Raw genomic sequence first — 17966 nt, 5'->3', positions numbered from 1 at the left:
GGGAGCAGCTCATCCTCTGATGAGGAGCTTTAGCATATAAGTGGGTTTGGTTTCAGTGGGTCTTGGCAGAAGACAAAGTGTCTTTTCGGGTGTGTATCTTTGTTCCTGCCATTACTCTCAAGCTTGGGTCCTTGGACTACAGATCTTCGTGTTTCCATGACTTCTGGCTGATACTTTGTAAGTGCTGACTACAACTCTCCCTGTTTGACTCCGGATCGTGTTTTGATAATGACTTCGCTTTTTGGACTGCTTCTTCTTACTTCGGACGTGCCTGGACTACGGACTGCCTTTGGACTCTGATTTTGCTTGCTCCCACATTGTTTTTTGGTGCCTTTTGGACATTTTGAATTACAAGTGGATTGCTGTATATTTTCGTTATTCCAGATTATACTCCAGGATAATCCGGATTATATTTAAGTTGAGTTTTGTACGTAGCGGTTGCTATAGACTTTTAGTTTGTGCTAGAGACACTGAAGCAAGTGTCTCTAAAGCCTTTTTGTGTTCAATAAACCTGTGTTTGGACCTTTTATATTCTTGAGGCTTCTGGGTCTTGACACCTACGGACCCACCGACAGGACACCAACCTTGGAGGACCATCATCCTTGAACTATGACGGATCACCTAGGTAAGTAAGTTAGATTGCAGGTGTGGTCCGTCCAAGGCAGAATAGACCCTGGATCTAGACCCTAGACTCCTATTGAATTAGGCCAAAATTGCATTGGCCTTTTTAGCTGCAGCATCACATTGTTGGCTCATGGTGAACTTGTTGTCCACGAAGACTCCACTTCTTATAGTTGATTCATCTTTTCTCGATTGGAAGGGAGAGGATGATGATGTTATGTCTAGGCTTAGGTCATGTGACCTTTACCTGCTGTGGCTCCGCCCACAATGGAACCCTGGGCCAGCCTCCTTCTACCTGGCCTGGCCGTTTACCTTGGCAACCGAGCAGCAGGCAGGAAAAGGCCAGGAAGCAGACAAGGCCGCCGGGTGTGATGGAGTGACCTTATTTCCCCCCGCAAGCGTGTTCAACCTTTATCACTGTGATAGAGATATAGAGATGTAAAGGGTCACTCCTTGGGAAGGGAAACATAGGAGGGAATCCATAGTCAAAGGAAAGTCCTTGTTGTCGTGGGCCGTCTTTGGTGCCTGTGCCTGTTCACATCTCCGGCCCTGTTTCCCTTCACCGAATCCCCATCAAGGGTATGGCCTCATAACTGCAATTACAGGTGAATATTTTTTGGCTTTTCTGAGCAATTGGCCCCTAACAGGACTGTACGCAAGCGTATGACAGCAAAGAAGGAACAGAACTATTGGTCAAGGTAAAGGTTTTCCCCTGACATTAAGTCCAGCCATGTCCGACTCTGGGATGTGGTGCTCATCTCCGTTTCTAAGCCAAAGAGCTGGTGTGGTCCATAGACACCTTCAAGGTCATGTGGCCAGCATGATTGCATGGAACGCCGTTACCTTCCCACAGGAACGGTACCTATTGATCTCCTCACATTTGCATGTTTATGAAATGCTAGGTAGACAGAAGCTGGACCTGACAGCAGAAGCTCACCCCACTCCCTGGATTCGAACCTGTGACCTTTCGGTCAACAAGCTCAGCAGCTCAGCACTTTAACCCTTACATACTTACTTCTTACTTAGGCGATCCTTCGTTGGACGAGTAAGATGGTCTTCCTTGATGACTATTTTTGTGGGTTTGTAGGTGGCTGTGGAGCCCTGTTCTTGCTCTGCATCTTCTCCCGCAGTGTGGGCATTGGTTTCCAGGTGGAAGGCGGTCCCAGTTGGGATTGGCTTGACACGCCTTCCTCCTGGCACATTTCTCTCTTTCATCCTCCACTCGTGCCTCTTCGAATTCTGCAGCACTGCTGGTCACAGCTGACCTCCAACTGGAGCGCTCAAGGGCCAGTGCTTCCCAGTTCTCAGTGTCTACGCCAGAGTTTTTAAGGTTGGCTTTGAGCCCATCTTTCAATCTCTTTTCCTGTCCACCAACATTCTGTTTTCCGTTCTTAAGTTCCAAGTAGAGCAACTGCTTTGGGAGACGGTGGTCAGGCATCTGGACAACGTAGCCAGCCCAGCAGAGTTGATGCTGGAGGACCATCGCTTCAATGCTGTTGGTCTTTGCTTCTTCCAGCACACTGACGTTTGTCCACTTGTCTTCCCAGGAGATTTGCAGGATTTTCCGGAGGCAGCACTGGTGGAATCGTTCCAGGAGTTGCATGTGACGTCTGTAAACAGTCCACGTCTTGCAGGCGTATAGCAGGGTTGGGAGGACAATAGCTTGATAAAAAAGCCCCTTGGTATCCCTACGGATGTCCCGGTCCTCAAACACTCTCTGCTTCATTCGGAAAAAAGCTGCACTTGCAGAGCTCAGGCGGTGTTGTATTTCGGTGTCGATGTTGACTTTGGTGGAGAGGTGGCTGCCAAGGGAGCAGAAATGGTCAACATTTTCTAATGTGACACCATTAAGCTGTATCTCTGGCATTGGAGAGGGGTTATCTGGTGACTGCTGGAACAGCACTTTGGTTTTTTCAATGTTCAGTGACAGGCTGAGCTTCTCGTATGCTTCTGCAAAGGTGTTTAGAGTGGCTTGTAGATCTTCTTCTGAATGTGCACAAATGACATTGTCATCAGCATACTGGAGTTCTATAACAGATGTTGTTGTAACCTTGCTTTTGGCTTTCAGTCTGCTATGGGTAAACAGCTTGCCATCTGTCCGATAGATGATTTCCACTCCGGTGGGAAGCTTCCCATCAACAAAGTGAAGTATCATAACGATGAAGATGGAGAATAGAGTTGAGGCAATAACACATCCCTGTTTGACACCTGATTTCACCTTAAATGGGTCACTTTGGGAGACATTGCTATCCAAAACCGTTGCCATCATGTCATCATGGAGGAGCCGCAGGATGTTCACAAATTTGTTAGGGCACCTTATTTTTTGGAAGATGGTCCAGAGAGTGCTGTGATTTACTGGCCCTTGAGTGCTCCAGCTGGAGGTCAGCTGTGACCAGCAGTGCTGCAGAATTTGAAGAGGCATGAATGGATGGCGAAAGGGAGCAATGTGCCAAGAGGAAGGCATGTCAAGCCAACTCCTGGAGGGGCGAAAGCCATTCTGGGAGGGTGTCTTCTGAGAGGGGCAGAAGGCAGTTTGCAAGGATGTTTGCGAGGATTTTCCCAGCAGAGGTTAGAAGGGAGATACCTCGATAGTTTCTGCAGTCTGTTCTTTCCCCTTTTTTTGAAGAGGGTGATGATGGTGGCATCCTTGAAATCTGCTGGGATTTTCTCGGTCACCCACACTTTTTCTATGAGCCGGTGGAGTTGTTGTGTCAGCTCAGGTGCTCCCTCTTTAAAGATTTCAGCAGGGATCCCATCAGGTCCACTGGCTTTGTTATTTTTTTGTTAGCTGATGGCATTGCTGACTTCTTCCAAACTAGGCAGTGCTGCAAGATCATTCCTGGTTTGTTGCAGGTTTTGTGAGAAAATCTCTTTGGTCACATTGGAACTGCAATTCAGGAGGCTTTGGTAGTGTTCTTTCCAACATAATGCAACTGATTTTTGGTCTTTCAGAAATTTGGTTCCATCTGATGAGTGGCAAACATCTAATGCTGTAAAGTGCGGTCAGAAACATAAAGGACCACAACTCAAAGTAAAACATATTAAACTTCAACATCAGTTGTTGTTGTTATTATTTATTAGTTTGCTTACCCATCTTTCCCCATGGATTAAGGCATGTAACAACCGAACAGCCTTCCCTACTAGAGCCAAAACCATTTTTCTTGTATATCAAAGTGTTGAGGAAAGATCTTGCAAAGGAGGAGTGTGCTCAATCTTTGTTTCCTTCCTTCCAGGTCCAGTGCCCCTTCCCCTCATTTTGGAGTAAGCAAACATGCTGAATGGCAAAAGCGGGACCCACACCTGAACTCAGGATCATCCAGCAGGACTGGACTAGCGTCAAAACCCATTGGCACAAATCCGAATTCTGCCTCCATTTCTGGACTGGAGCGATTCAGCTCAGGGACTCCAGGGAGGGATTACAAACCTGGCCAAGGCTTAGAAAAGGAACCCATGGAGGCTTGGCACAGGGACATGCTTCACCATCCAAAGTGTAGACCTACGTAGGAGCGACACCAGAGGACACACCCGTTACTGGTAAGTGAGCTTTGAAGTTTCCTATGGATTTCAGTTCGGATTTTCCTAGGCACCGATGGCGTGATGCTAGGGTTGATTGAGACTAGTGGTTCCCAACCTTTTCTAGACCAGGGACCACTTTGACCAGGAACCACTTTGTCTCCAGCATTAGTATCAAAAGGGTTACGCATCAGTTTTTGGTCAACTTTCAATTCGGTTATTTGGGTTGCTGCTTCAGAAAATTGCATTGGATAGACCACATCAGCTCTAGTTTCGGATACAGAAAATATGCCACCCAGTGGTCGCCATCCACTCACCCACAGAAAACCATATTTAATAAGCCTTGGCACTATAAGAGGGTTTTGTGAGACTAGTTCCTCTCGATGCAACAGTGTAGTAACGGTGAGGCCGCAGACCATATTTTAGTCCTTGCAGACCACTGATGGTCCACAGACCACAGATTGGGAACCACTGATTTAGACAACTGGTTTTGCCAATTCTCTGGTAGTCGTTGTATGGTCGAAGGCTTTCATGGCCAGAATCACTGGGTTGTTGTAGGATTTTTCGGGCTGTATGGCCATGGTCTAGAGGCATTCTCTCCTGACGTTTCGCCTGCATCTATGGCAAGCATCCTCAGAGGTAGTGAGGTCTGTTGGAACTAGAAAAAAGGGTTTATATATCCGTGGAATGACCAGGGTGAGACAAAGGACTCTTGTCTGCTGGAGCTTGGTGGGAATGTTTCAACTGACCACTTTGATTAGCATATAATGGCCTGACAGTGCCTGGAGCAAACTTGTTGAGAGGTGATTAGGTGTCCTTGTTTGTTTCCTCTCTGTTGTTGTGCTGTTGCAATTTTAGAGTTTTTAAATACTGGTAGCCAGATTGTGTTCATTTTCATGGTTTCCTCCTTTCTGTTGAAATTGTCCACATGCTCCTTGTGAATTTCAATGGCTTCTCTGTGTAGCCTGACATGGTGGTTGTGTGAGTGGTCCAGCATTTCTGTGTCCAGGTTGGTTCATCAGGTGCTCTGCTATGGTTGAACTAGTCTGCAGTGCCTTTCATGTTCCTTGATTCGAGTGTTGGGCAATTCTGCTGCGTTTGGGGGTCCATATGTGGACTTCTTGTCCACAGCTGCATGGTATACGGTAGACTCCTGCAGAGGGGAGAGGGTCCCTCTTGTCCTTTGCTGAACGTAGCATTTGTTGGATTTTCTTGGTGGGTTTGTAGATTGTTTGTATGTTGTGTTTCCTCATCAGCTTCCCTCTGCGCTCAGTGGCTCCCTTGATGTCTGGCAAGAACACTTTCCCTCTGGGTGGATCGTGGTCTTTATTCTCTGGCAGGGGCGGCTCATCCATTATGCGAAGTAAGCGGTCGCAGAACACTTTTTTTTTGCCAGGGGCGCAGAGGCGCCTGTGTAAATGCCCCTCGATTGCCACTTGAGGAGCGCCCCCTCAGCTCACAACAGCCCTAGCAGTCCGGGGGGAGCCTCGGCTTTCTTGCCTCGCTGCCGGGCGATCCTCATCCCAAAGGGGCCGGGCCCTTGAGCCTCGCCTAGCCCCTCTCGTTCCTGCTCCACCCGGCCACCAGGCGCACGAGCAGAGCCGGCGCTCAATCGTTCACCGCATTTGATCCCTTCCCCATGACCGGCTCCCTTTCCCGATCCCCCGGCGCTCCACCCGCCTCCTCCCCTCTCCCCAATCAGCGGGTGGGCCAAGGGGCGGAGCCGCCGCCCTGGCCCGCTTCGGGTCCGGAGGCGTGTCTGAAGACCCCAGCGTGTGCACCAAAAGTCGCCTCTTCTCCTGACTTTCTCTTCAGCCATTGGGACCAAGAGAGAGAGAGAGAGAGCCCCTCCGGCTGGAGGTATCTCCCACCTCCGCTCCTTCCTTTGTTTTTGCGCCTACCTTCAGGAAAGGTGGGCATCTCCACCTCTCTCTCTCGGTCTCAATGGCTGAGGAGAAAGTCAGGAGAAGAGGTGACTTTTGGTGCACATGCCGGGGTCTTCAGGCACGCCTCCAGACCCAAAGCGGGCCAGGCAAGGGAGCAAGTGCGGCAAGTGTAGTTACTGGGATGTATAGTTCACCTACAATCAAAGAGCATTCTGAACTCCACCAATGATGGAATTGAACCAAATATGGCACACAGAACTCCCATGACAAACAGAACATATATATCAATGATTCGTTGGGGGGGGGGGGGCAAAATACTGTTTGCTTACCATTGAAAATTACCTAGGGCCGCCTCTGTTCTCTGGTAGTCATTAGTGTCAGGATTTGGAAATTACTTGGCATTTTCTAAGTAACAGCAGAATCAATACCTCTGGCCTAACCACCTGTAAAAGAGTTAAGTCACTGGAATTAGGGTGTGGTGGTGAATGCAATGGAAGTAGTATATGGAGTATCTTGCGTTGGAGTTATACTAAGATTGGAAACTATGTTGGAGAATTTCTGCTGTGAGTAGTGAGGAAGAAGAAGGATAAGGTTTGTCTGTGTATTATATATATACTAGCCGTCCCCTGCCAGGCGTTGCTGTGGCCCAGCCTGGTGATCTGGAAAATCAAGTAATGAGAAAGTGTCAAGTTTCTAATCAATGTAATGTCTTTCTGCTTGTGGGTAAACAGTCTTTCTTGTTGTCTCTTTGTCGGTGTTGATGTGGAGATTGCCTGGTTTGCCTACTCTGGAATGTGCAACATATTATTGTCCTTCTTTAGGGGTCCCTTTCAAATCTATGATACTGTATCTGTATGGGTGTGAATCATATCTATCTATCTGTCTGTCTGTCTGTCTGTCTATCTATCTATCTATCTATCTATCTATCTATCTATCTATCTATGGCTGGATGGCTCTTTGTTAGGAGGGCTTTGATTATGTTTCCTTAGCCTGGTGAACGGAGTTGGTCTGGGTGGGCTTATGTATTTTCTGTTGATTATGGGGAGTTCTGTGTGGGAAATTTGGCCCAATTCTGTCGTTCATGGGGTTCATAATGCTCTTTGATTGTAGGTGAACTATAAATCCCAGCAACTACAACTCCCAATTGTCAAGGTCTATTTCCCCCAAAGTCCATCTTGATCCATCTTGAGTCTTGATCCACATGTTCTCCCACAGTGAGGACAGTTTCCAGGTGGAAGGCAGTCCCAGTCAGGATTGGCTTGTCACACCTTCCTCTTGGCACGTTTTCCCCTTCCACCCTCCATTCATGCCTCTTCAAATTCTGCAGCACTGCTGGTCACAGCTGACCTCCAGTTAGGGTGCTCAAGGGTTAGGGCTTCCCAGTTCTCTCTTTGTGTCTATGCCACAGTTTTTTAGGTTGGCTTTAAGCCCATCTTTACATTTCTTTTCCTGCCCTCCAACATTCAGTTTTCTGTTCTTGAGTTGGGAGTATAGTAACTGCTTTGGAAGACAGTGATGGGGGATTCGGACTTCCCTGGACCTAGACACTAGGCTCCTCTTGATGCAGGCCAACATCCCATTGGCTTTTTTTGCCGCCACATCACATTCCTGGCTCATGTTTAACTTGTTGTCCACGAGGACTCCAAGATCTTTTTCACACGTCCTGCTCTTCAGCCAGGCCTCATCGTCCCCCATTCTGTCTCTTTGCATTTCGTTTTTTCTGCCTAAGTGGAGTTATAGAATCATAGAATCATAGAATCCTAGAATCAAAGAGTTGGAAGAGACCTCATGGGCCATCCAGTCCAACCCCATTCTGCCAAGAAGCAGGAATATTGCATTCAAATCACCCCTGACAGATGGCCATCCAGCCTCTGCTTAAAAGCTTCGAATGAGTCTATGAGTCTATAAGGAGCCTCCACCACACTCCAGGGCAGAGAGTTCCACTGCTGAACGGCTCTCACAGTCAGGAAGTTCTTCCTAATGTTCAGATGGAATCTCCTCTCTTGTAGTTTGAAGCCATTGTTCCACGTCCTAGTCTCCAGGGAAGCAGAAAACAAGCTGGCTCCCTCCTCCTCCCTGTGACTTCCTCTCACATATGTATACATGGCTATCATATCTCCTCTCAGCCTTCTCTTCTTCAGGCTAAACATGCCCAGTTCCCTAAGCCGCTCCTCATAGGGCTTGTTATCCAGACCCTTGATCATTTTAGTCGCCCTCCTCTGGACACATTCCAGCTTGTCAATATCTCTCTTGAATTGTGGTGCCCAGAATTGGACACAATATTCCAGGTGTGGTCTAACCAAAGCAGAATAGAGCATGGGGAGCATTACTTCCTTAGATCTAGACACGAGGCTCCTCTTGATGCAGGCCAAAATCCCATTGGCTTTTTTTGCCGCCACATCACATTTCTGGCTCATGTTTAACTTCCTCCCCACGAGGACTCCAAGATCTTTTTCACACGTACTGCTCTCGAGCCAGGCCTCATTGTCCCCCATTCTGTATCTTTGCATTTCATTTTTTCTGCCAAAGTGGAGTATCTTGCATTTGTCCCTGTTGAACTTCATTTTGTTAGTTTTGGCCCATCATCTCTCTCATCTGTCAAGATCGTTTTGAATCCTGCTCCTGTCCTCTGGACTATTGGCTCTCCCTCCCATTGAATCCCTTGGCGCAGGCCAGCTGCAGAAATGCAAAAGCGTTTCTTTAACTTTCCGTCTCAAAACCCCGAGCTCCTCCTGGTCCTGATGCACGCGCACACTCTGAGTGGCACATACATCATCTTTGATGGGGTTTTGGCTTTACTGCTGCACGCTCCAAGAATTGCAGCCACCGGATCACTTCTCTTCTTGTCGTTTGAAATAAATACGTCTCTTCCTCCTTCTGCTTCTGAAAGGATGCTGTAAAAAATAAGCACAGAAGGAGTTTATTTATACACCCGTCTGGCTGCTTTATGGAAATTTCCTGTCTCCACATCTTGGGATGGAGAACATCAGATTTTGATCTTATTTTACCTCAAATGAAAAGGACTCCGTGGATGGAACAGATGGCGCTGAGCCATGCACAAAGTGTGATGTAAGAGTGGCCCCAATAGATTTCATATGCTGGAAACATTTCTATGATTTTGCATGGTTCCAATAATATTGATTCCATCCATGAAACATTTAAGTATGTAGGAAACGTATTGTCGAAGGCTTTCATGGCTGGAATCACTGGGTTGTTGTAGGTTTTTTCGGGCTATATGGCCATGTTCTAGAGGCATTCTCTCCTGACGTTTCGCCTGCATCTATGGCAAGCACCCTCAGAGGTAGTGAGGTCTGTTGGAACTAGGAAAAAGGGTTTATATATCTGTGGAATGACCAGGGTGGGACACAGGACTCTTGTCTGCTGAAGCTAGGTGTGAATGTTTCAGCTGATCATCTTGATTAGCATATAATGGCCTGACGGTGCCTGGAGCAAACTTTTGTTGAGAGGTGATTAGATGTCCTTGTATTGTCGAAGGCTTTCATAGCTGGAAACACTGGGTTGTTGTAGGTTTTTCCGGGCTATATGGCCATATTCTGGAGGCAATTTTTCTCCTGACGTTTCGCCTGCATCTATGGCAAGCATCCTCAGAGGTAGTGATGTCCTTGTTTGTTTCCTCTCTGTTGTTGTGCTGTTGCAATTTTAGAGTTTTTTTTAATATTGGTAGCCAGATTTTGTTCATTTTCATAGTTTCCTCCTTTCTGTTGAAATTGTCCACGTGCTTGTGGATGTCAATGGCTTCTCTGTGTAGCCTGACATTGTGGTTGTGAGAGTGGTCCAGCATTTCTGTGTTCTCAAATAATATGCTGTGTCCAGGTTGGTTCATCAGGTGCTCTGCCATGGCTGACTTCTCTGGTTGAAGTGGTCTGCAGTGCCTTTCGTGTTCCTTGATGCGTGTCTGGTCAATGCTGCTGCGTTTGGTGGTCCCTGTGTAGACTTCTTGTCCACAGCTGCATGGTACACGATAGACTCCTGCAGAGGTGAGAGGATCCCTCTTGTCTTTTGCTGAACGTAGCATTTGTTGGATTTTCTTGGTGGGTCTGGAGATAGTTTGTATGTTGTGTTTCCTCATCAGCTTCCCTCTGCGGTCAGTGGTTCCCTTGATGTCTGGCAGGAACCCTTTTCCTCTGGGTGGATCTTCATCTTTACTCTCGTGGCTTGATCTTGGTCTTGCAGCTCTTCTGATGCCTGAGGTGGAGTCTCCATTGGCCTGGAGAGCCCAGTTGAGGGGGTTCAGTCCCTCTTGGAGGAGGTGGGGTTCACAGATTCTTTTTGCACGGTCTGCCAAGGCTTTAATGGGGCTTCTTTTTTGACTTGGGTGATGGTTGGAGTTTTGACGTAGATATCTATCTGTGTGTGTGGGTTTTCTGTAAACAGTGTGACCCAATTGTTGATCTGGTTTGCGGATGACGAGGACATCTAGAACTAACTTTGGCTTGTCATGAGGGAGGGGGGGCTCCTTACTTAGAAGGCAGGCACTGGGCTTTTTGTACCAGTCTCTGTGGTTTCTCTCTCTCTTGGAATGTATAGATAACATGCCCCCCTCTTCAGCCCCCCTCTTGCTGTGCCTGGACAGCAGCTTACTTGTCCTGGTAGCTTGGGTTTCTTATACAGAGAGAACTTAATTTTTCTATACATTTCATAGAATCATAGAATCAAAGAGTTGGAAGAGACCTCATGGGCCATCCAGTCCAACCCCCTGCCAAGAAGCAGGAATATTGCATTCAAATCACCCCTGACAGATGGCCATCCAGCCTCTGCTTAAAAGCTTCCAAAGAAGGAGCCTCCACCACACTCCGGGGCAGAGAGTTCCACTGCTGAACGGCTTTCACAGTCAGGAAGTTCTTCCTCATGTTCAGATGGAATCTCCTCTCTTGTAGTTTGAAGCCATTGTTCCATTGCGTCCTAGTCTCCAAGGAAGCAGAAAACAAGCTTGCTCCCTCCTCCTCCCTGTGGCTTCCTCTCACATATTTGTACATGGCTATCATGTCTCCTCTCAGCCTTCTCTTCTTCAGGCTAAACATGCCCAGTTCCCTAAGCCGCTCCTCATAGGGCTTGTTCTCCAGACCCTTGATCATTTTAGTTGCCCTCCTCTGGACACATTCCAGCTTGTCACTATCTCTCTTGAATTGTGGTGCCCAGAATTGGACACAATATTCCAGATGTGGTCTAACCAAAGCAGAATAGAGCATGGGTAGCATTACTTCCTTAGATCTAGACACTATTCTCCTCTTGATGCAGGCCAAAATCCCATTGGCTTTTTTTGTCGCCACATCACATTGTTGGCTCATGTTTAACTTGTTGTCCACGAGGACTCCAAGATCTTTTTCACACGTACTGCTCTTGAGCCAGGCATTGTCCCCCATTCTGTATCTTTGCATTTCATTTTTTCTGCCAAAGTGGCAGAATTTTGACGCTTGTAAAGTACATACAATTTATACATAAATAAATATCTATTTTTCCAATATCTCCTCATCACTTCCGCTTTCCACTGTATTCACGCTCCGAAAGGGAAAAAGGGGCTCATCCACATTCATAAATCCTTTTTGAGACACGCCAGAGTCCTTCTTGCCCATTATGCAAAGGATATAAAAGTAGATTCTATCTTTGTCTGGTTAATAAGGCCCTTTGATTGTCACACAATGGGATTGGATTTGGTCCCAACTTTTTATTTTTTTGTAAAAAAACCCCAACACACTCCTGTAATAATGAAGAAAGGTATTATCTTTGCTTTTATTATTCCCTTATATATATGCAAATTACCTTAAATTCTATTCTGCCGTGAAATAGTGTTTCAAATCCATCCTTCTGCTACTTTTTCGACATTGTTCTGAGGGAAATGGAGGCACAACAAAAGAGACGGAGAATATCTGATGAGGCAGCCCACGCGAGATACTCCTGCCCATTTTGCGTCTCTCGTGTTTGATCCCCAAGATGTCTTTGCTTTGCTTTTCCAACTCCAGGAGACAGAGGTGCGCTTTGTTCCCCAAAAATCAATATGCAATCAGTGTATTCCTAACCCAAGGCTAAGTCCCCGACAGAAGGCAAGCCCAGAGATGCAACCACAGAGAACTTTGTTCCTGGCACTGCGAATGGATCTCATTTAGCTTTTTCAATAGTAGTTGTTGGGGACAGGTGGGGTAATGAAAGAGACAGACAATGACTCTTATTGAAGAAGCACTCCTTGTGATATGTACTGTACACCCATTCCATTAGTTTTTCACTCTTCACAGGTTTTGCAAGTTTAAAAACATGCAAACTGTTGCACTCTAGTCTTGAGCACCTTCTCACCCAGAACCACACCAGAGTCCAGTTGTACTATCTACAAAAGTTTATTAAGAAAGACATGTACAAAGGAGAAAACGGCATTTCTCAAAAGTGCAGCAGAGTTCCTACTAGCCTGCAAGAAGCTACATAGCTCAAGCCCGAATATGAAACTTTTGCCAAAAATCCCAGGCTCAGCTAGCTCCCTGGGCGTGGACCAAGCAATCAGCTTCATGCCTGGGAATGGATCTCACTTAGCTTTTTCAATAATAGTTGTTGGGGACGGATGGGATAATGAAACAAACCAACAATGGCTCTTATTAAAGAAGCACTCCTTGTGATTTGTACACTCAATCCATTAGTTTTGCACTCTTCACAGGTTTTGCAGGTTTAAAAACTTGCAAACCATTGCCTTGAGACACCTTTTCTCCAGCACCACACCAGAGTCCAGTAGAATGAACTACGAAAGTTTATTAAGAAAGACATGTTATGCCGTCGCGCCTGGGGACTATAACTCTTAGTGAAAGAGGAATAGACGTGACATCTTTCCCCCAGGGGATTGCTTCTTGCCTTCCTTTAGAGAACTGGAACTCCCAAGGACCAAAACACCGTAGATAACTCAAAATAGGTTTTCTTGTTCACAAAGAGTTATCCCTTTAAGGCAATAAGCTGGAAGTTTCAAAGGGGGTAAACGAAATATACATTACAGTCTCTGGTTGTCTTGGGTCCAAGGAGAATCCGCAACTGAGAAGCTTTCCCTGTTCCCTCTTTTCTCAATGGCTGTGAAGGTCAGACTAAACACAACCCCCAGTCCAATGGCCTGTGTTGAAGGCACAGAGTCTTCCTTTTGATGCCAAAGGACCGGTTTGAAGGTGCTTGGGTCTCCTCAACATTGTCCAGGGCAATCTGGTCATGAAGTATGAGTCCCAAGGGTAAAAACCTATATAATTGGTGCTGAGAGGTAACTTAATTAAGGACTTTAGAGCCAAGTCTCTTTCTCGCGTCAATCTGATAGAAAGTTTGATGGTAGAATGGAAAAGGAAAAGCTCTGCCCTCCTCTAGGAAGAGGTGGAGCCAAGCAATTAGGCTGAGGAAGCAATATAGGCTGTTTGAGCATGCCTCAGTGTCAGAGCAACTTCCTGCTTCAATCAAGAGACTTTGGATTTATCTTGCAGCTTTTCATGCTCATGTTTCAGGACCTTGTCATGTTCTCATGGGACTTTGCCTTGCCTGTGTCTTCATGGATCTCGTTTGCCTATGCTACCTTGGATTGATCTTTTGAAATATACTTTTGCCTTTTTGAACTTTTTATCTTTTTCTTTAATAAATCATAAAGACTACTGCTGGTGTGTTCTTTGGTGTGTTAAGTAAGGTGACTTTATTCTGAGGTGCAACAACATAGTTGCCCATCAACTTCTTGCTTGTCAAGCATACTATATCTCCCATTCTCTGAAACAATGAAATTTAGGAGCATTCAAAGTGGAGCTAACCTTCTTCTTGTGCCAAACCCATCCTTTCCCACGATTCCTAATGAATAAATATGCAGCAGAACTGAAATAGCTCACAGTAATGACACATCAGTTTGCCTCACTCTATAATAAGATTTTGCATTTTTAACTAAGGGACAAGTTAGTTGTACTGTTGGCAATGAGGGCAACTTCCTCCAGGGAAACCATGATGATAAATAGCAGAGATAGTTAATTAAAAGGGCAAGAAAAAACCTACAACAACCCAAAGTTAGGTTCCTTGATTGATGAATGTAAGCTATGCTGCTACTAGAAATACACAAGGACATGCCTTTTGCATGTTGGAAAATAGAACTTGATATTTCTGTGATGCTAAGCTGACATAGTGAATGAGGTCAATGTATGTGGACGCATGTTCTTTGTTTGACTGCGATTGGAGGGTATAAAAGCCATAGACAGCACCTATATCGGGGCTCTGGATGCTTTTGGGCATAGTCCACTCCAGGGTCCCAGCTGGAAATAAAATCTTTTTGTTTTTGAGACCTCCGGACCTCTCTTTGTCTCTTTTCCTCGAACCTTCTCCCTGCCATTTCAGAAGCAGGGTTGCAAACATTAGGTAAAAGAATGGAAATTGTGTGGGAGAAACAAAGTGCTCCAAAGGACACCGGGAAGTCGCTTTCTCCTTGATATGTATATTGAACACATCCCAGGACAGTTGCATGCACTAAAATTAGGAGATAAAGCAAACAGTAAAGTGAAGTCTTAAAACTGCACTTTGGGGAGGAGGAAGACTCAGCAGAACTATAAAAACGATACCTTAAAACTTGCAATAAAATCTTCTTGAGGAGCCTAGACACTTCTTTATAAAAGCGGTCTGTTGGGGCTCAGCAGCAAGACTCAGAGGATGGGTTTCCCACTTTTGTAGTTCACCCTGTGATTGTTTCTGATGTCCTAAAAATCCTAGAGTTGGAAGAGACCTGCTGGGCCATCCAGTCCAACCCCATTCTGCCAAGAAGCAGGAAAATTGCATTCAAACCACCCTCGACAGATGGCCATCCAGCCTCTGTTTAAAAGCCTCCAAAGAAGGAGTCTCCACCACACTCTGGGGCAGAGAGTTCCACTGCTGAACAGCTCTCACGGTCAGGAAGTTCTTCCTCATGTTCAGGTGGAATCTCCTTTCTTGTAGTTTGAAGCCATTGTTCCCTTGCGTCCTAGTCTCCAGGGAAGCAGAAAGGAAGTTTGCTCCCTCCTCCCTGTGGCTTCCTCTCACATATTTATACATGGCCCTCATCATGTCTCCTCTCAGCCTTCTCTTCTTCAGGCTAAACATGCCCAGCTCCTTAAGCCACTCCTCATAGGGCTTGTTCTCTAGACCCTTGATCATTTTAGTCGCCCTCTTCTGGACACATTCCAGCTTGTCAATCTCTCTCTTGAATTGTGGTGCCCAGAATTGGACACAATATTCCAGGTGTGGTCTGACCAAAGCGGAATAGAGCATGGGGAACAGGACTTCCCTAGATCTAGACACTATGCTCCTCTTGATGCAGGCCAAAATCCCATTGGCTTTTTTGCCGTTGCATCACATTCCTGGCTCATGTTTAACTTGTTGTCCACGAGGACTCCAAGATCTTTTTCACACGTACTGCTCTCGAGCCACGCATCCGCCGTTCTGTATCTTTGCATTTCGTTTTTCCTGCCAAAGTGGAGTATCTGTCATTTGTCCCTGTTGAACTTCATTTTGTTAGTTTTGGCCCTTCATCTCTCTAATCTGTCCAGATCCCTTTGAGTCCTGCTCCTGTCCTCTGGAGTCTTGGCTCTCCCTCCCAATTTGGTGTCATTTACAAACTTGATGATCCTGCCTTCTAGCCCTTTATCTAAGTCATTAATAAAGATGTTGAACAGGACCGGGCCCAGGACGGAACCCTATGGCACTCCGCTCGTCACTTCTTTCCAGGATGAAGAGGAAGCATTGGTGAGCACTCTCTACATTCATCCATTTGACCAATTCCAGATCCACCTCACCGTAGTTTTGCCTCGCCCACATTGGACTAGTTTCCTTGCCAGAAGGTCATGGGGGACCTTGTCAAAGAAGGCCTTCCTGAAATCCAGGTACGCTACATCCACGGCATTTCCCGCATCTATCCAGCTTGTAACTCTCATCCCTGGATGTTACTGAATGGCATTGAGAGGCCATCTCCATTCCATAGGAGCCAAAGCGTTTGAAGGTGTGTTGCCTCAAGGGAAGCCATTGAAACATACACACTTTCGTAATAAACTTTCTGCTCAATAGCTTTGATAATATAATAAATACTTCATTTCCTAAAGTTTCATAATAAACTTTCTGCTCAATTATGCTTCCTGCATAAAACACTTTCTGTTTACAGCAGCAGTGTTGAACTTAATAGAGTTGGGAGACATCAGGTTTTCCCTCATGCCAAATTAATGCTGCACAATTACCATTCTGATAGGGAACTGTTAATAGCTTCTTTCAAATATGAAGCTTTAATCAGATCTTAAGCTGTGGACAATCAAGAGAATATGCAGATCTTACCGAGGCGACTCCAAAAATACAAGATTGACTACTGCAGATTGCAAAGACAAAATGAATATGGGACTGTCGTGGCCCCGAACACCAGAATGAAAGAGGTCTGATGCTGTTGCTTTGAGTTTTTAAGTTATTTAGGAAACGTATATTTTCAGGTGTAGGCCATAGAGTGTGATCTGGCAGGACTCTTTTCATAGTCTTATGATATGGAGACATTTTCAGCATGCACATTTTTGCACACCAAGGATAGCATATGGTAAAAAATAGATAAGCTGGCAAGCTGTCTGCTACAATTAAATTAAATAAAATTAAAATTTGACTTGTGTCTTCCTGCATAACATAATGGAATTGAATTGGGTGGCCTTTATGGTTCCTTCTGACAATAATTATGTGATTCTAGAATACAGTGCAACCATAAAATTCCATTAAAACACATTATTTTTGTTGTCAAGTTGACTTCAAGTTATGGAGACCCCATGAATGGAAGACATCCTATCATTCCATCCATCTCCCTTTGCAAGCATTATTGGCTTTTCCAGTGAGCCATATTGTAATTTGGCAAGTGGCAGAGGATTTTGAGGATGAGGGGTTTCAAAATGAAGGGCCTGAAAGTGTTTAGAGAGAATCTGACAGCATTCAGAAAGAATCGCAGACAGGTCAAGCTGATCCGGCCAATGCTTTGCATACTTTAGATCCTTCCTTAGCAACTGGGGAAAGTGAAACTACTGTTTCTCTGAAGAAAAGGCCTTGGGAAGATGGGTGTTGGGAATCAGCCTGTGTTTGTGTTTCAGGATCCTGATGTGGGAAATGATGGTGCTGAGGTACAAGATGGAGATGGTTTGGTCAATGATTTTCAGGCAGACAATAACAGAGAGGCCCCAGTGCCAAGGGCAGTTTCTCATGAGAATATCCCTGCTGGGCCTAGCAATGATGGTTCACTCCCTCTCTCCGTGAGCTCTCAAGATCTGGGTTTGGAAAACAATCTGACACCTGGGAATTTTAATGAGCAGCCAGATAGGGAGATGAAGAATAGGCGGCTGGAGATTAGCCAGGATCGACAGCAAACTCAGTGTTTACGGCTTCATCTGATAAAGGGTAAATGTGGGGGGAAGTGAAACCAATTTCTGAGTTTTGGGATATAAGATTTGCCTCAAAGGGAAACCTGTTAGATCAGGCAACATTTGGAAATCAAGTGCCATGGAAATCTGTTCAAGGGGTCTTGTTCCTGTGGAGTTTTTTTTTAGCCTTTTGGATTGTCTTTGCATCCTGTTAATTCCTGTGTGGATTAATACTGTCTTGGGTTGCTTTATATCTGGTGTGGACATTGCTTTATATTTATTTATTTATTTTATTACATCACTTATATCCCGCCCATATCAGCCCGCAGGTGACTCAGGGCAGTCTACATATTGGCACAATTCGATGCCATTAATACAATACAAAAGCAAAAACAATTAGGTGCAGTTAGACAAAAAAGACAGTGCAATAACAATTTAAAAAGAGCTATATCCTCTCATTCCAATCCTCATCCGTTTTGTGTTATTTTGTGTTACTACCTTTTATGGATTTATTACTTTTTGGAACTTTCTTATTTTCTTACAAGCATTTATTTCTTTTGGCTCTTTACTAAGCTTCAATAAAAGAAGATTTGTT

At 45.5% G+C, this 17966-nt stretch overlaps 1 protein-coding gene across 1 annotated transcript in view; it reads left to right on the top strand.

Moving 5' to 3' along the window:
* The first annotated feature begins 3869 nt into the window (after window positions 1-3869).
* Window positions 3870-17966, top strand: part of SLCO2B1 (solute carrier organic anion transporter family member 2B1) — a 149380-nt gene continuing 135283 nt past the window's right edge. The window contains exon 1 of the mRNA XM_067466410.1: window positions 3870-4155. The gene's annotated coding sequence lies outside the window, so the exon portion shown is untranslated. The remainder of the gene's footprint in view (window positions 4156-17966) is intronic.

Source organism: Anolis sagrei, chromosome 3 (genome assembly GCF_037176765.1).
Source record: "Anolis sagrei isolate rAnoSag1 chromosome 3, rAnoSag1.mat, whole genome shotgun sequence".
Classification (NCBI taxonomy): Eukaryota; Metazoa; Chordata; class Lepidosauria; order Squamata; family Dactyloidae; genus Anolis; species Anolis sagrei.
The sequence above is the reverse complement of the archived record's forward strand: the minus strand, read 5'-3'. Positions and strand labels throughout refer to the sequence as shown.